This window comes from Puma concolor, chromosome C2 (assembly GCF_028749965.1).
Source record: "Puma concolor isolate L17-30 chromosome C2, mPumCon1.1.hap2, whole genome shotgun sequence".
Lineage (NCBI taxonomy): Eukaryota > Metazoa > Chordata > Mammalia > Carnivora > Felidae > Puma > Puma concolor.
The window spans coordinates 15,839,998-15,852,519 of NC_141675.1; positions in this window are offsets into that span (position 1 = coordinate 15,839,998).

Below are 12,522 nucleotides of genomic sequence, written 5' to 3' on the forward strand. Positions count from 1 at the left end.
AACTGGTGAAAGTTACCTAAGAATTAGAGATATTGCCTAGGACCTTGATTAAAATTTATGTGCAGGCTTTTTATGATCATCGTGGCATAGACTCTAAAACTTAACCCAGGGCAGATGGCCCACCATCCTGAATGTGAATCCTATGAGTACCTTATTCTTTTGCTTTTTCAAGGAAATGTGCAACTCGTGCTCTCATACAGCGAATTCAACTGCTTGGTTCTATTCTGAATTGTTTTTATCACCTTCCGACCTGTTTGGGCTACACAGTTCACAGTGATTCCATGTTATCTATAGCGTCAGAAATGTCATTATAATGACATGACCAATAGGCATTGGGCTGTACACTCTGTAAAAATACAGGGTAAAGGAGTCAAGAAAGTAAGGCATCGGAATCTAATTAGCTAGTGTACCCAAAATGTTTTCCAGTCTGGCTCAGAAGCATTGCTATGCACTGAAAACCCATCCTTTTTTATTCATATAAACACTCAGTAAGCACTTGTTAATATCTATCATTGTCTAGCCTTTGGAGCTAAGAAAGGAAGAAATAGGCAAGAGGAACTAATTGCTTAAAAATCTTTATGTATTAGACATCTTATTTTTATCCAAAAACACTGTGAAGCAGGAAATATCAGTTTTATCTTACAGATGAGGAAAATTAGGCTCATAGGGGTAAGAAAGGTTTCCATTTTCCACGTTGACACAGCTAGCAAGTGGCCCAAACCAGATACAAACCTGTTAGTGGCTACATGTAAAATGGACACACTTGGGGTGTCTGGGTGGCTCAGTCAATCAGGCATCTGACTTCAGCTCAGGCCGTGGTCTTCACGGTTCATGAGTTTGAGCCCCACATCAGGTAAGCTTGAGCCCACTTCTCGCTCCATGATAAGAGTGTAGAGCCTGCATGGGATTCTCTCTCCCTCTTTCTCTGCCCCTCATTCACGCATGCTCTTTATTGCCCAAAAATTAATTAATTAATTAATTAGCTAATTAATTAATTAAAAAACTAAAAATAAAAATGAAAGCTATTAAAATGTATAGACTTTGCCTCCAGAAAAGAATTCATCATTTAGGGGACGGAAGTCGGCGGTGGGGGAACCAAAGGAAATGAACAGAAATAATAGAGCCTGGAAAATGGAGTGCCCAGTGCTTACAGATCTTGTTACTGGAATCCAGACTGAGGCGGGCGCATGTGTGTGTGCCTGTGTGCCTGTGCACATGTGTGTTGGAAATGGGGAGGTTGGATATGGGAGAACTAGACACAGAGAGAAAACCTTTTTAGAGCCGGTCTCTGTCTCTGAAACAAACCTGAGAACATTTACCACCAAAGATCAGTACAAAGTGGGTATGAAAGAGGTAGGCACATAGCACTCAGAGAAACTAATTTTTTACGTTGCTACTTATTATGTTCCTTGGTGTCTTAGGGAAAGCTTTGAACTATTGCATATAATTGCTTCGTAGGAGAGGGCTATTTTATTGACAAATCATAGTAGGCATAAGACTGGGCATTAACTTCCCTGCCTTCTCTGATACCTGTGTCTGGAACAGTCTAACACAGGCTACTAATGTAGGAAATTCTCCAACCATGGGGTGACAGCTACCTGGGTTGCAGGAAGAATGCCTTACCTCTTGCTGCACTCCTTGGTAGAGTAAATTCTCTTAAAGGATGACAAACATCAGGAGCTCAAGCCCAGTCTCAAGGAGGCTCCTCCCACATGGTTCAAACTCATATTCTCAACCTTTTGCTTTTCTATGTGTCCTTTTTATGTCCCCATCCCCCTTATGATGTCCTCCCTTCTGACTGCTTCACTGTTAGTTATACTTTCTGATAAGAAAAAAAAAAAAAAAAGGGAAAAGGCAAGTTAATTAATGCTGTATCAGTTAAGAGACTCTCTTGGAAGGATGTGTTTTGGGTTTTGATTTGCCTGACAGTTGTCACTGATTTGGTTTCAGCAGATCAACCCCCCACCCCTCTGCCCCATTGCATCTCCACCCCCCCAGCTTCTGTTATAGTTACTCCGCTCTTTCTGTCTCCTTTTCTAACATGTTAACCTTGAAACTGTCTCGTACAAAAGTCCTGCCATTTACAACCAGGCTTTCAGGTAAATCTATTTTGTTTGGAAAGGCTATATAGTCTCATGGTTAAATATGGAAGCGATAAAACCAGAGTACCTGAGTGCAGAATCCATGTTTATCAATTCCTACTTGTGTAACCTTGTGAAAATCATTGAAACTATTTGTGCCTCAGTGTCACACTGTCAGATGGGGACAAAAATAGTACCTCCCTCATAAGTTTACTCTGAGGATTATATGGGCAAATCTATCTAAAGCATTTGGAAGCATATAAGGGTATAACTAGTGCTAGCTAAGTTCATGACCAGTCTTATACTAGAGTGAGAGCAAGAGTAAGGGCTGACATTAGGTTGAGTGGAGAATGTAAACTTTAGCTGAACGGGTACTGCAGTGGATTTTCCATTGGCCCAGCTCTCTAGACCCTGAGGCCATGATTAAGTGAAAGTCAGCTATGGATTTAGTTGCATTGCATTAGAATGAAAAATGTGCAAGAATTATTTCCATTTGGCCTGGATCCCCATATCTTTCCAACAGTGCCCTTTTTTTTAATGCTCAGAGCTCCCTTTGAATCAAAAATTAAAGACCCAACACCTGTAATAGCAACCAAAAGCTGTGTCCAAGGAATGAAAAGGAGCTGAGTGGCCAGAAGTATCTTGATTTGGTTCTGTGGGTGCCATGTTCTGAGGCCCAGAGAGATAGTATGGAGTTACTGAAGTAAACTGTGAAGAATGAATCTATTATAATGCTAGCTTTTCTGGCAGCAGATTCTTTTAGAATTTAGCTCTTACAGTGTTAACCAGTTTCTAAATTGTGAATTACCTTGAGTCAGCTTGTTATGGGTGAGTATACAGTAAAAGCCTTGTTCTCTAGGGTTGGGTCTAATATTTCTGTCCCTTTCTGAAGTTTGACCAAGTGGGAGGTTTGGGAATGAGAATCCAGAAGTGCCATCTGGCCAACCAGCTCTCTTTCATTCCTTTTTCGTGGGGCTTTCCATTATGTTCCTTGTTGCATCTGCTTAGTGGGTGAATGCTGATCCCAGCCAATACCTCCCCACTCTGTTACAAATGCCACCCTCATTATCATGTTTAGCAGACAAGGGCTACTGTTCTAGGGCCAGGAGTCCATGCCTTTTAATCCTGATTCACCCAGATGGTATGTGGGCACGGATTCAGAAATTTTGAGTTAGAAAAGACCAGGCACATCATCTCTACCAGCACTATTCAAAAGAACTTTCTGTGATGATGGAATGGTTTGTAATTTGTGCTATCAATATGGTAGCCACTAGCCACATGTGGCACTTGAAATTTGACTAGTGTTACTGACAGAGAATTTAATATAATTCACTGGTAGCTAGGGGTTACCACGTTGGACAGCTTCCAACTCTACTTATAGAGGAGAAAGCTCAGGCTCAGAGGGAGGTAAAGTGACTTGCCCAAAGTCACAGAGTTGATACAAAGCAGGGCTGGGATTAGAGATTGGGTCACACAGACCCAGTTTAGTGTTTTCCCCGTTTTTTCATCCTGAAACCACGAGCACAGTTCTGGAATCCCACTGGCAACAAAAAGATACCAGAGTCCCTCACTTTTGTGATATCCAGTTCCTAGGAGACAGTTTCCAATCATTATCACCCTCCTGGAATGCTTTCTTTCTGTGTCCATTAGGGGTGAGCAGAATGCAATCTCCATTCATTCTATGGAAAGATTTTACCGAAAGCTGAATTAGGTGAAATGCTTGGTAACCTCATAATAAGACTGATGGTTTTTGCTTTCTTCAAAGATGATGTGAGCTCAGTCACCCTGGGCCTCACATCTGGGTCCCTCCAGATGACTCTAGATGGTAAGATGAAAAGATGAAACCTTATTCCTAAAAAAGTCCCTCTCAGCATCCTCTGGAATTTGTCAATAGCCTCAGCAAGTCGCATGATGAATGAGATCCTGAATGTTTGGCACATTTCAAAGCAAATTTTTTCTTGTCAAAGTTTTGCTGGCCTCTGGGTGGTTTCAGATGAGAATATTAGCATTCATTGAAAGGTTCATTTTAAAACACTGGAAATTGACACTCAAGCAGAATGTGGCTAAGGGCTGTAGTCTAAGAAGAGTTCTAGCTGCTGGGTGGAGATGTATTAACTAACTGACTAACTAACCGAATAATTTAACAGATTCCTTCCTGTGATTAGACACATATCCACCATGATGTGGACTATTTCTCAGTTATCCTGCTCTCCAAGATGCTCAAACCATCATTCAGGGTCCTTGACCTGAAACATGGTACCTGCATTGTGCTAACCAGTTGATGAGAGCTGAAAGGCATGGGAATAATCTCAATGTATGCCTCTTCTCCCTTGCTTCTCGCTCTGTTGATGACATAGTGCAGAGGGTTCCTACAACACTTTGTTTCTCTTACATAATTTTTTTCCTTCTAGAAATATTTTTAGAGCCAAGCCTACTTTGTTTTGCTTGGCATACAAAAGTTCTTGATAATGCATTTTTAGTTTTTTTAATTTAACTTAATTTTTATTTAAATTCAAGTCAGTTGATATATAATGTAGTATTGGTTTCAGGAGTAGAATTTAGTGATTCATCGCTTACATGTAACATCCAGTGCCCATCCCAACAATTGCCCTCCTCAATGCCCATCACCCATCTAGCCCATCCCACCACACACCTCACTCCATCAACTCTCAGTTTGTTCTCTATATTTAAGAGTCTCCTGTGGTTTGCATCCTTCTCTGTTTTTATCTTATTTTAATTTTCCTTCCCTTCCTCTATGTTCATCTGTTTTATTACATTCCACATATGAATAAAATCATATGATATCTGTCTTTCTCTCACTGACTTATTTCACTTAGCATAATATACTTTAGTTCCATCCATGTTGTAAATGGAAGATCTCATTCTTTTTTCATCACTGAGTAGTATTCGATTGTGTATATATATGTATGTATACCACATCTTCTTTTTTTTATTTTTTTAAATGTTTATTTATTTTTGAGACAGAGGGAGACAGCGTGAGTGGGGGAGGAGCAGAGAGAGAGGGAGACACAGAATCCAAAACAGGCTCCAGGCTCTGAGCTGTCAGCACAGAGCCTGATATGGGGCTTGAACCCACGAACTGTGAGATCGTGACCTGAGCCGAAATCAGACGCTCAACCAACTGAACCACCCTGGCGCCCCCACATCTTCTTTATCCATTCAGCAATCGATGGACATTTGGGCTCTTTCCATAATTTGACTATTGTCAATAGTGCGATAATGCATTTTTAAAATATCAAATCACATGCTTTTCTTTCATATATTTTTTCATCTGTTTCTGGGGATTAGGGTTGCATGAGGAAAAGTAAACGTGCCCTGTGAAATTTCCTTCTCAACAAACAGTTCCTTAGCTCCATAGTAAAGTCTGAGAGTATTCCCCCCAAAATCTGGAGCAAATTGGAGATCTGCAAAGGCTAACATATGGAGAGTTGTTGCTGTTGGGCATACCGTTTCATTTATACAAGATGAATAAGTTCTAGAGATCTGCCATGCAACATAATGCCTATAGTTAATACTATGTTGTGCACTTAAAAATTTAAGAGAGTAGATCTGAAGTTTTCTTACTGCCTCCTCTCTGCCAAACAAAACAAAAACCAAAGGGACATAAGGAAATTTTGGAGGTGAGCCAGTGGTTACATGTATTAGTGGTAATGGTTTCATGGGTGTATGTATATGTCCAAACTGTGTACATTAAATCAAATACACATTGACATCAAATTGTATAATTAAAAATGTGCATTTTTTGGTATACCAATTTACCTTCATAAAGTTGTTTTTTTTTTAAATAATCTTAAAAAAAAGGAGACAAAGCAGGAACCCACAGTTACAAATAGAGTCTCTTCTCAGTTAAAAAGGTATATTTCTGTCCCTCTTAGGTGTGAATGGTAAAATCCTCCTCACAAAGGTGCATATTTATAAATGTGAATCTATGTTGTGTATTTGCAAAGTCAAGGCATGAGTCTTCTTCCTACTTATAATAATCTCAGATTTGGATTCAAAGGAAAAAAACTTGGTTTTCTGATGAAGTAATGAATGGGTATCATAGCCCAAGGATCATTCTGTGGGCCAGTGAGACTCGGAGTTCTCCATGGACCAAGAGACTTGATGAAACACATTTAATTTTAAATTTAATGGAAATGTTATGGAAACATCAGGCATGCAGGCAATGAACCAGTAGACTGAGCAGGTTCCAGATAATTTCAGCATGGATAGCAATGGAGATAATAATGGAGTGATAAGGTTTCTCTTCTCTTTAATCCAGTCTGTGGGTGCCAATATTATGGTCAGTGTAGTCCATACGGCAGGTTCAAAGATCCCTGAAGCAGATCACTTAATATCTATAAGCAGCTTTGGAGTCAGGCGGGCTTGTGGATTACCTCCTGTATAATCTTGGGTAAGTTGTTTTTCTTTCTTAGCCCCTGATTTCTTATCTTTAAAATTCAGTTTGGAGGGTTCCTATAAAAAACTATATATATGTACATAATATATAATTAAATTATTAATAAAATTAATAAACAGCTTATAGTAAAGCTATATAATATTCACTGGCATTTCTTCAAAATCTGGACCACATCTTCTTGCCTACACAGAACTTTCCAGGCTGTGGGTACATGAGAGGAAAATAACAGTGACATTCAAATTCAAATTTTCCTAGTTCTTGCCTGTTTTGCTTAGACCCTGAGAAGTATAGATTTCTCAGAGCCCTCTGGGAAAGACTCCCATGCATTCCAGAACAAGTTTGTACCCCCAGGCATTTTCTGGAATATGTCATCTACACCAGACCCAGGAGCACTCAGAATGTCATGACTGACACGACATGGCAGGACTCAAGCTTTAGTACATGGATAAAAATAATATCTCACCTCCCTTCAAGGTTTCTTGAATGAATGAAAAATAATCAAATAGTCAACTCACTTTGGAATATAGTTTTAGAAACTGACACCCTCTTTTCCTCATCTGATATGCTTCCCCAAGGGGATGGCACCTGCTGTCTATTCTATTGTGGCTGAGGAGACACATCTGTTCTTTCTGTGTTATACACTTTTAGACAGAGCCTCACATAGTGCTGCTTGGGTCACAGAGCCTCTCAGAAATCAACCACCTCTATACATGGCTCATACATAAATTTATGGTCCCTGCTGGGCCACTACATATACATATGATTTAATGCACAGTCCCAGGAGGTACCATTCCCATAGGGGATGACGTGAATGGAATCTGTTGGGTTGTGTAGTACACAACCTACCCACTCTGTAGAGTGCTCCTGCACAGGGGAGATGGACAGCAAGCCCATATCTCTTTTGCAGGATCAGTCCCTGCTTACCTGTCTGCAAACTTCCTTCAGAATGGTTTCTTCTAAGTAGAAATGAGCCTATATAAATATATGCTCAAGGATATATGACATCCGCAGTGCATCAATAGACACAGATGACTCTCACTATCCTCTACTACCAGAAAGGGTAAGGAAACACATGATCTCTCCCTGCCACCAGAAGAGACATCTTAGCTGGTAACCCACAGCTGAATGTAGCCTTGTAAACATGTCTTGTTTTATCAACATAATGTGTTAAAAATTTGGAAACTTAATTTATTAGAGTAGTACTTCAGTTTTACACTTTTAGCAGTAGTCACGACTCACCATTCCTTTATTCAATATGCATTTATGTTACCTGTCTGGTAACATATGATACATATGCCCTTGAAAGCCTTTGAGTCTTCCCCCCACCACATACACACTCCAACTCATTTTCCTCTGGCAATAGGTCTATGGAGTCTTTGGCTGCACTGTATCACTCTATAAAATAAAAATGTTCACATAACATTTGATCAAGATTCTAGTTTTGAGAGTCTATGTTTTTATAATTTGCCTTTTGGAAATACCCTTTTCATGTTCAGCACTGGATTTATACCTAAGAGAGACTCCCTCCAAAGAGATTTAGAATTTACTAGAATGTTCCAATCCTCTACAGCATCATAGAGTGGAATAATCATAGTAAAACTTTTTTTAATAAAGCTACTATTTATTTTGTACTTATTAAGAAAAAGAAGAGCTAACATGAATTGAGTAATACTATGTTAGACCCTGTATTGTCATATTTAACCTATGAAATAACCTTATGAAATAAATATAATCTTGTTCCCATTTCATACAAAAGTAAACTAAAGAACAAAGAGTTTATAAATTTACTTAAGTTCACACATCAAATGTGATATCAAGCATGTAAACCTAGAAAGCATAACTCCAGAGCCCATATTTTATTACTGTTAAGTGTCAGACCCTATTTTTATATCAGCTCATTTATCTTCAGGACAATCTTCTAAGGTCCATATTAAGTAGAGTAGTACTTAATTTATACCAAAGTTAGGAAACCAAAGTTTAGGAAAATTAAATATGTATTCAAATTCCATCCACATATGTAGAGCTGAATCAAGATTGAAACCTAAGTCTATCTGATTCTGAAGTTTGTGCTCTTTAATGTATTCCCTCCTTAATCTCTAGACATCTGGAGTTATGGTTTCAAGTCTGCCATTAACAAGGCATGAAGAAGAGGACTCCTTGTCTCATTTAGAATCTGCTTTCACATACGAAACCAGAAGAGAAAAATATATTTTATGTATTTCTTTGTTCTGTCTCTCCAAAACCATTCCACTGGATATGGGGCTATTGAGGGAGTGCCTCTAAATGACCTTGAAAGAATTAGTGCAAAAAGGACATTTTTTTCTTATTCATGCCGCACTGAGTTATACAGTAGGGAAAGTAATCTATTCAGAGTGCAACAGTGTGAATCTCATTGTAAACAGTTAGCAGTTATGTAATGTTGGGGACATTGTCTATCATTTCCATACATTAGGTTCTGTTTCAGTCAGCTATTCCTACAATAATGTTTTGTAACAGAACTCGGTTATAATGCAGATATTTCTTTTCATGTTTATAGTCTGTAGACCCACTGCAGATTGGCTGATCTTGGCCAGGCTTAGTTGAGTGGCTCAGCTACAAGTTGTGAGCTGGGTTTGTCTCCTCACTTTCTGATTAGGAGCCTCAGAATTTTGTAACATGGGTCAATTCTGGGACTAGACTGAAGGCATAGCAGCTATCTGGGGAGAATGTCTTCTCATCATAATGGGAGAGACACAGAAAGGCATACTCAACATCAGGAATCTTGATTCATGCCTTTGCTGCATCACAGACACTAACCATTCCATTGGTCAAAAAACTCACCTGGCCAACCCCAACATCAATAAGCATGAGGAAACATACTAAGAAGTTAAATATTTGACAAATAATTTTTTTAATGTTTATTTATTTTTGAGACAGAGAGAGACAGAGCATGAATGGGGGAGGGTCAGAGAGAGAGGGAGACACAGAATCTGAAGCAGGCTCCAGGCTCTGAGCTGTCAGCACAGAGCCTGACGTGGAGCTCGAACTCATGGACCGCGAGATCATGACCTGAGCCGAAGGTGGACGCTTAACCGACTGAGCCATCCAGGCGCCCCAGACAAATAATTTTTTAAAAATCATGGTTTTCTTTTATATAAAATGGGAATAACAACTAATTTTAAGACATGAGATTATAGAATGAAATAGCATACATCAGTAGGTTTGTAAGGTTTGAAAAGCTATCCAAAAGTAAAGAATTGTAATTAATTTTTCCAGAGAGAGGCACTGATAATTCTGCAGAATATGTTTCTATCTGGAGAGGAATTGATATTTTCCAAAACAATAGGCCAGCTAGTGCTCAGGGGATAACTGCTCAGCCTTTTAAAGTAAATGGTGAAAATGCTATTTACAGACAATAGGCTGTGTCTGCCAGCCTTGGCATTTTGATAGTTATTTTAATGTCTCAGGCAATTAAATGCTGGCAGTAAATATTCACACATTTCAGTGAACTGGCTAGGTAATACAAGATTTAAAATTAGCATTAGTTCAGGAAGAAAGGAGCCAAATCTGACAATGAGCATAGGTGTGTTGAAGGTGTCGTCAATAGCTAGGGACTGAAGACTGGAAATCAAATGGACTAAATCGAGCCTTAGTAGGGAGGGCAGAGTAAGTGGGAACAATACATTCTCTTCTATATGAATCAAGTGACAGTGGTTGTTTTCTATAATCCTGGCCAAATACTTTGAACCATCACCCTGTTGGATTATGGTGTAAAAACCAGGTCTTGCTACTCAAAATGTGTGTCCATGAGTGAGTAGCAACAGAATCACCTGGGGACCTTTTAGGATGACAGGGCCCTACTCTTCCAGTCTCCAAAGGCCTACTGGATCAGAATCTGTATCTTCACCAAATCCCTGAATGTTCATACTCCTTAATGTCCAAGAAACATGAAATTATTTTGTTAGAAAACAACATGAACTGTCTGTATTCAATTAAAGTTTTCAGGGAAAATATATTAAAAGATATTGAAAATATCAAGAAGAAAGAGCTGACCACCCAAGGTCAGAAAAGGAAAGAATCTTAACAGCATGAGAACCAGGAACTTCTCTCTGGAATGTCACTATTAACAAAACAGCTCCACTGGTTGTCCCTTCTTCCTTTCCTTCCTTCTTTCTTTTCTATCTTCCTTTCTTCCTTCCTTTCTTCCTTCCTTCCTTCCTTCCTTCCTTCCTTCCTTCCTTCCTTCCTTCCTTCCTTTAATGAAACAAATACTAATTGACTACTTACCATATGTTCAATGCCATGATAGGCAATGGAGATCCAATGAACAAACAAATCCCTCCTGGGATTTATAGATATTAATAAAGTAATCACACAAAACAAACCCAATTACCATTTTTTCCAAAATTCAAGGAGAGGTACATGGCTCTATTAAAATATATATAATAGGATAACTGTTTTAGGAAGGTTCCAAAGTTACAATTGGGTGCTATAATTGGAAGGATGACTAGAGGTTTATAAGGTAACCATGGACTAAAGAATATTTCGAGGAAGGAAAAGCACGTGCCCTGTGATTGGAACAGAATGGAGCCCTATGAAAATACGTAGGCACTAGATCACAAAGGGCCTTAAAAACCACATACAGGAGAAATATTTCTGTTCTACAAAACCCTTCCCTTTTCCTCCTGGGTCAGTAGCCTGAAATGCAGTTGGATGCAACTATCTGATAGGTTCTGACCAATGGAATGTGAGCGGGAATTTATAAACATTACCTCCAGCCTGGCACATGAAACCTGCCACTCAAATCATCCCTTTCACTTCTCTTGTCTACTGGAAATTCTCCAAAGGCCTAGAGGATGTTGGAACCTCAATTGGATGGCGTATGGCTCCTATAAGATTCATCTTCTACCCATTCCTTTAGATTGGAAACGAAGCAAAAAAAAAAAAAAAAAAAGGCCTTTATTAGATTAAGGCACTGATATGTTGGGGGTGTTTACAGCAGTTAGCTTACCCTAACTAATACACTTATTAAAGATTTTGCCCTTTAATCTGAAAGCTGTGAGAAAGTATTGGGGGGTTTTTAGTGGAAGAGTTCCCAGTTTTGTATTCTTGGGAAAGGGTATCTGATTTTCCCAGTATGGATCAATAATCCACCTATATATAGGTCAATCAACTGTGGCCAAAGATCACAGTTACACAGCACAGAAAGGCCCAGTAGACCTCAGCCCTGCATAACTGGGAACCATTCCTAAAAATGAGGGAAGGTTTGTGGGCCAAGCAAGTATCCCAAGGGCTCTCTCCTATGACATCCACACACACCACGGGTTAAGTAGATTTTCCAAGTGAAGACGCAAGAAGGGAGAGATTGTGGCACAAGCACGAACAAGGCATCTTTCTGATGGGCCAATGGTCCTCAAAGAAAGTGTGGTCGCATACCAGCATTAAATTCTAATTTCAGAAATACAAACCTTAGACCTACCACAATCTGAAATTCTGGGAGTAGGGCATTGCAATCAGTATCCATGGTTAGCAAGCCTTCCAGATGGTTCCGATGGATGCTATAATTTAAGAATGCTCGTGCTAAGCTGATGATGGTAGTCAAATGAGAGGGAAAAATGTGTCAGAAGTTGTAGTTCACCAAAGCATTTTCACACATATTGTCCCAGTTTAACATCACAAAGTTCTCTGGTGGCTCTTCTGGCATTCACTCCCTCCCTCCCCACTCTTACAGAGGGATTATAAACTATTTTCTGGAAGATGAGACTGAATGATGAACAAGTGAAAGAGATTGTCTTCTGAAATTCTTAAAGAAAATGGGCAAGTCTTTCCAGAATAAAACCCGGGGAACCCTTCTAAACGGGGAGAGAGAATGGTCTCTGTAGTTTCTTCCACTGTAAAGATTTGAACCTCAGGCTGACTGAGGCCTGGCCCTGCCTCCTTATTTCCAGACCGCCCCGCCCATGCAGCATCCTTCACTCATTTGCAAGCAAACAGTAGAACTGTGTTTGTACTGGTCTGGGCTCCAGTTTCAGATCCGTATTC